The sequence below is a fragment of the Peromyscus californicus genome, unplaced genomic scaffold, assembly GCF_007827085.1.
Source record: "Peromyscus californicus insignis strain IS unplaced genomic scaffold, ASM782708v3 Scaffold_25__1_contigs__length_3188244, whole genome shotgun sequence".
NCBI classification, from domain to species: domain Eukaryota; kingdom Metazoa; phylum Chordata; class Mammalia; order Rodentia; family Cricetidae; genus Peromyscus; species Peromyscus californicus.
Window position 1 is genome coordinate 2,616,677 of NW_026294536.1, and position 7,405 is coordinate 2,624,081.

Below are 7,405 nucleotides of genomic sequence, written 5' to 3' on the forward strand. Positions count from 1 at the left end.
ATACCAAAATGCATGTATAATAGCAGTTAATGAAAAGAGAGGCTGTCATCTTAAAACATCAAAAGCACTGACATTCTGTTTTGTTAACTAATACTTATATTCTTAAAAATGAAAAATATAACTTTCTAAAAAATTAAATAAATTAAGAAGAGAACACAAGAAGTGAAGAGTGTTGGGGAGGTCAGGTTAGACCTAGGAAGAGTTAGAGGGAGGAAGGAGAAATATGATCAAAATACATTGTATGTATGTATGAAATTCTCAAATAATTAATAAAAATATTTTTAAAAAGCAAAAAGCACTTTACATGTGTGTATTAGTTTCTCAAAGAAGTAATAAAAGCATTATATATTTTAAAATATATAATCTTCATAAGGATAAATTTAAGTTAATCATTTTTAATTAAAGAAAGTGAGGATCTTATATGATCTTTGGATAACCATACTCTCAAGGGCCTTGGTTAAAAAAAAAAAAATAGGGGTAGACCCCCAGTACCTCTGTTTTATTCATTTGCTTTTCTCTTTTATCGGTACTGAGGATGAAGCTAGGACCATGTGCACACTACGTAAACACTTGACCACTGAGCTGTGTTCCTAGTGCAGTTGCCTTGTTAGTACAGGTTCTGCAGGGTGCAAGTGTGCTCTACCTCCATGTTACTGAGACCTTCATGTTTGCCCTTCAGCACACCTGGGGATCTTCTAAAATCTCACCTTATCATCATACCTCAGGTCACAGTGAACTCAGACAACAAGTGCAACCTGGGTTCAGCATTCATGTTCCAACCACCACCTTGCGAGGTGTTTGTCAGAGTGTGGTCCGAGAATCGACAGCATCACCATCACCTTAGCATGGAATCCTTCAACTTAAGTACTATTACATTTTGGAACACATACATTTTTATCATGTGAGGCTGGCCAGGTAGCAGCCTCACACAACAAAACAGGGTGTCTATCAAAATTTAAAATCCAGACAGAAGATATATATTTTTATACATACTTATTTATTTGTTTTACAAGGGTAGAGTTTAAACTTTGAGTCTCAGAAGTGCTGGGGAACTTCTCTGTGACTCAACTACAGCTTGTCTGGCAGTAACTTTTTAATATTAGTATGTCCCAAGACTGGGACTGATTTAAAAGAGAAAAGTTGTTCATCATTTATCTAAAATTCAAATTTAGCTGAATATCATATTTTTTAGTTTTTTATTTGTTTGTCCTGTTGAATCTGATAACATTAGCCCTAACCAGTGTGGATAGTTAGCAGCATTCTTGACCTTTGGCCACTAGACACAGGAACTGACTCCACCTCCAGCCTGATGATGGAAAATGTCTTGAGATCTTGAGATGTTTCCAAATGTCCCTTGGGAGCCCGACTTGCCTCTTGTTGTGGGGCTCCACCCCAAAATCTACAGAATCAAAAACTTTTATAGGACAAGATTTAGCAATCTTTTAACAAGCTGTGCAGCTCATTCTGAGGCAACTGAAGTTTCAGAATACTGGTCTTTCCGGTCTCCCAGCCAGGCCATCTCAGAGGAGCAGATGTCAGTGAGCAGGAGGCCCTTTGTTTAGGAAAGTCTGGAGCCTTTGTTGTTCAGTGTTAGAGCAGCAACTAAAGGTCTGGCCAAGAACAGTGTAATCAGAATTTCGTAGAGACAAGGAAAGGAGAACTAAGAGGAAACCAGGAATCCAAGGATTCACTAAAACAATTTTTAAAGTAAACACGCTTCACTGACCCTCATGCACACAGATGTCTGACATCACTGATTGGCATTACCTCTTCAAACGTACTTGATTCATATTGCCTAGACCCCAAGTTCCCGTCTCGTCTTCACAAAACAGATTTCTGATGACAAATTGGCTTCTGCTGTAGAACTTTACTTTAGCATGGTTGCTCTGCCGTGGTAGCATAGTTGAACCGTCTGGGGAGCTCTTCAAAACTACCAATCCCCGATCCCCACCCAAGAACAATTAAATCGGAATCTCTAAGGGTGGTATTTTTGTGAGCCTCAGATGACTCTTACACACAAACAGGCTTGGAAACCGCAAGCCTGTGGGGGAAATGCGTTAGTCTTTTCAATGGCAACATTCCCATCGTTTTTAGCAGTTTTGTTTCTCATTATAAATGATAAAATTAATGCTCTGGCTTATACTTCATGCTTTCTGTGTTTCTTAAATCCATTCTGGGATCCCGACCAAACTGTAGTTCTCAAGCCCATAGCCAAGCATCAGGTCCCAGGGTGCAGGGGCTTAGTTGACACAGCCCTGTCCCCTCCCCCACCTGCTAACCTTTTCCTCTTTCTTTCTTGCTGTCTCCTGAAGCTCCCTCAAGCTTCAGCTACTTTTTAGAGCTTTGTTCTGAAGAACCAGCCTGCCTCCATCTTAGGTTTAAAAGCCATTGTGTAGTAACGACAAATTAGGCTCATTCCCGTTTGTGATTAAACCTCTGGTTCTCACCTTAACTACAAATGGTTCTGTGCTGCTTGTTCTAGGAAGTGTAATCATGGCTTTGTTTCAAAAGGTTGTTTATAACCATATTGCAACCCGACCTTTGTTCCAAAAACTTATATGACCACCCACGACTACCTTGCTATGACTACCTGTTGTTATGTCCACCTTGCAACCACGTCTTTTTTCTCAGGTGGTCATTAGGACTAATTTCTTATGCTTATGTTCTGCTCCTGTAACCCCACCTATTTTGCCCACCCACTCCCCCATTTGGAAACCTCCTACCCCTGAGCTATAAAAATCTTGTCTTCCTCGCTTCCATTGTTGACCTCTCGAACTCAGCATTAGGAGGGAGGCTGCTTGTGTACAGGAACAAAAACAGCTTGCTTTCATTCATTGCTTGCTTTAATTAATTTGGCTATCCTGATTTGGGTCAGTGGTCTTTCTCCTCCCATCTTTGAGATTAACAGTATGAGAAAGAAATAGCTGCAAAGTTTTGTTTTTCAATATAGAGGCACTTGGATGGTCAGCTACTCAAGCCTTTAGATATGACTTCAATTTATAAGAAACATGGAAGGCAGCGGAACAAATTAAGCATCTGCAGGGAAGAATTTTGACTAAGTCAGAAGGCAGACACTTAATAGTATAACTGGCCTGTCTTTGGAATGAATCACTGTCATAAAAACAAACAAAAAAAATGGCACAGAGATAATGGTTTGACCTTGAAAGAAAGGACATCTTTGCTTAAATTGAAAAGATGTGAATAAGAGGCAATATATAGTTTTCAGTTAGATCCCAGTTGGGTAAACTAACTATAAATAACATTTTTTTTACAACAACAGGGGGGACTTTGAGTATGCTCTGAGTATTAGATAGTACTAAAGAACTATTTTTTGTTTGTTTGTTTTTTGTTTTTTTGTGTTTCAAGACAGGGTTTTTCTGTGTAACAGCCCTGGCTGTCTTGGAACTAGCTCTGAAGACCAGGTTGGCCTCGAACTCACAGAGATCAGCCTGCCACTGCCTTCTGAGTGCTGGGATTAAAGACGTGCGCCACTACCACCTGACTTCTAAGGAGCTCTTCTTAATGTTGTGATGAGCGGTGATGCACTGGGATTGCATAAGGAGTTCTACTTGGTTTATACAATGGCGTAGAGGGGATAAAGTACCATTCTGTCTGAAATTTATTTTAAATGACATGAGTCAGAAACAGGTTAAGCATATAGAGCAAAATATTAACAAGAATCCAGTGCAGATGTGGATGTGACTCTTTGCCACACTGTTTTGTCTTTTTCATTTAAAAATTTTCATAATACAAACTGGAGTAATAAAAAGGAAAAAGTAGAAAGAGAGAAAGAAATTCCTTAAAGCAATGGTTCTCAACCTGTGGTTTGCAACCCCATTCTGGGGTCGAACAACCCTTTCAGAGGGGTTATTATGATTCACAAGAGTAGCAAAATCAGAGTTATGAAGTAGCAACAAAAATAATGTGGTTGGGGGAGGGGTCACCATAGCATGAGGAACTGTATTAAAGGTTCTCAGCACTAAGAAGGGTGGGAACCACTGACTTAAATGAAGAGAAAAGACAAGTGGAGAATGTTCTACAGTGGTCACGAATCCCTCTCTGGTCCTAATGGTGACTAGTTCCCTCGGTAAGCCTCATTTGTCCTCTGTCTAATGAGCAGTTCAACCAAGTTCACTCCTCTGCAGTCCCAAGAGACCGTGCTCATTACAGCTGTGTGAGAAGCGAGGGCAGTAGCTGACACTTCGAAAAGCACAAGATTTGAGTCACCTTTTAGTCAGAGTAGTTGTGTCTGGGAACTACCTGTTCTTTTCAAATCATGACTACTTTGCTATTACATTTTGAGGATTTTAGGGGATTGGAGTCTTCAAACCAAAAAAAAAAAAAAAAAATTATGTGAAATTCTTCAAAGCAGGGAACATTCAGGGGCAATCATGTCTAAAATGTGTAAAACCTAATGCTTTTTTTCTTTTTTTTTTTTTTTATTCCAGACTAGACTAGGCGAAGAAGGATAAAACCCGAATAGTACCATTGTGCTTTATCAGGGAGCAGGGAACAGGCTGTCCTGAGTTCTCTAGGTCTAAGCTGCTTCTGCAAGTGGGTAAGCACTCTGTAAAATATGTTAATACCATTCATTGGAGCAAATTCCCACTGAGCACCTCCTGAGCGCCTGCACTGAATTCGTGCAAAATAAATATTTGCTGAGTTTCCATCACGAGTCAGGCACTTTGCTTAAGTTAATTCTCAAAGTTAGCATACCAAGTGATGGGTTTCACTTTTCATACATTCGGTCATCCTCCTTTGTTCTTATCATACCCTCCACCATCTCCCCCCTCCCCCATTCTGCTGCTCTCCTCCCTCCAAATTACACTGTCTTTCCTTCCCTTTCCATGTCCTATGCATTGCACTACCTTGTGTTTTCTTGTTCCCTCTTTCCTTAAGGTCTCTCATCTCCTTTTGCATCCACTTTCTACTTTTAGAGCAATACGGAACATTTCACGTTCAGTGTTACCAGTGATCAAAATAGAAACCCGGTTCCCTAAGAACAGACATTCTACAAAGGAGAGTCGGTCTATAAACATGCAAAGAAATAAAACAGAAGCATGTCAACTATGCTGATCTCTTATCTGAAAAAGAAAATCAGAGAAAGGAGGAAGAGACAGAGGCAATATTCCTAAAGAATGGTCACTGATAACCTCTTTAAGAAGGCAATATTTCAGTAGACTAAGGAATTTGGTAGAGATGTGCTGATACTTTCTGGAGATATTGTTTACTGTGTAGTAAGCCTGTGTGTGGAGGGGGACGGGGGAAAGACATGCACAGACACACATACAAAGACACACACACACACACACAGAGAGAGAGAGAGAGAGAGAGAGAGAGAGAGAGAGAGAGAGAGAGAGAGAGAGAGAGAGAGAATATGAATGTATTTCTGGGGGTTAAACCCAGTCTTGCACACGCTAGGGAGGCACCCTACCATCAAGTTTTCCCTTGCAGCTGGATTTCTATTTTTGTTAGTGAGTTTAAGTCTTACTGTGTAGGGAGGGAGTGAAGTTCTGAATGAATGTGTATTATTGTTGGCCTAGGCAGAGCCCTGTCAGAGACACAATGCCTCAGACCCATGGGAATGGCAAAGACTTCTCCCCAGGGTTAGGTTCAGAAGGACAGCAAAGCCTTTCTCTGTTTCTTTTCTCTGTGCAAACGTTGACAGTGTGTACAGAAACTTTCTACTGTGACTTTTTCCCCTCAGATGTTTATGGCTTGAAAGCTGTTCCTCTAAGACAGTTCCTACCCAAATTAGTGAAGCCTGCTTCTTCGTGCAGTTTATAGAGAGCCTCGTCTCCTTGTTTATCAGTATGTAAGAACCCCCATCTCCTTGTTCAGCTGTGTACAACAGCTGTTCAACCGTATATAATGCACATGCTGCAGCTTTTCCATACAGAGCCCAGGGCACCTGATCCAAGTGTTTTCTGTGTTTGTGTGTCTATGTATTTGTCATTTCTTCATTCCCTCCATACCCCAGTCAGGTCAGTCCCTGGGCCAAGCAATGTGTCACCACTACACTGTTATTATGGGGTGTGACTGTTCTTTGTCTCTATATTATCAATGAGGGAACCAGCTCAGAGACAGAAATTCAATCAGCAGATTTGACAGAGTTTCCTTTCACGCCTTATTATTGCCTAACAATCTAGGGCAGTAGCATATTCCCAGGAAGGAGTAGACACAGTAGGCTTAGCAGAGAAACGAGCTGGGTGCATTTAAGAGGCCAGCGGAAGGCAAGTCTGGCCTTTCCAGGACAGTAGAGGGAGAAGCAGGCTGAATGCTGATTCTGCCCAGCTCTATGTGTCTTGTTCTTTAAGAACATGCTGACTGCTCTCCAGAAGATGAATAGGCTATACAGATGAAGCTGAGGTACAGAAAACCACTCAGGAGGTCACTGTCAAAGAGTAGCAAGAACTCCTAATGACTCAGTTAGGTTATAGCCATGCTGTGTGGAACACTGTGGGCTTAGGGACTGAGGTAGGGTATAGCAGTGTGATGGTGGAGCATTGTGGGCTTAGGGTTAATCTTAAAGGAGGAGATACTAGAGATGTGGCTTGCTGCACATAGTGTGAGGGTAGGAGAAGAGTCCAGTAGAGGCCCTGGAAGCTCCTCCAAGCACAGTGTTTGTGCACATGGCATTTGCTGAGCTTGGGAAGTTCTGAAAAGAGACAGCTTTTAAAGATGGGGAGGGGAGGGAGCAGTTAATCATTCTCGTTCAGCTATGCAAATCTGAATCTACTGTTAGATATCAGAGTGTGGATTTTGAGTTTACAAAAACTTAACTTGATTTATTATAGGCAAAGGCAAAAAAATTTATGAAAGTTCAACTGATATGTAAAATTTTTACATGTTAATGCTTACATCAGGTTAAAACTATCTCTACAAACATTGTATCAATTCATTATGATAAAAGCACTAAAATTCCTCTTCATCTTTTTACTTTAAAAAATTCATACACAAATCCTTTATTTACATCATTCCACTTGTCCTTCTCTTTCCTGAACTGCTCTTCACTCTTCTTGTATTCCCCCACTCCCATGATCCCTTCTTTATTGTTTTACACACACACACACACACACACACACACACACACACACACACACACACACGGCTTACTGAAACCATTCACTGTTGTTCATGTTTAACTGTGTTTAGGGCTGGCCACTTAGGGTTGGACAATCCATCAGGGAGCTTGCCTGGAGAAAACTGATTCTCCCTCTAAGCAGCCATTGGTTGCCTGCAGCTCTCTGTTAGATGGGAGAACTTGGGAAATTTCCCCCAACCATATTGGCATGTCAGCTGGTATTATCTTTTTTTTTCAGTTCTTATGTAGGCAACCACATTGATGCAGCTTCTCTGTCATATCTCAAAGGTAATATCCAGCAGCTAGTGTTCTGGACATCCG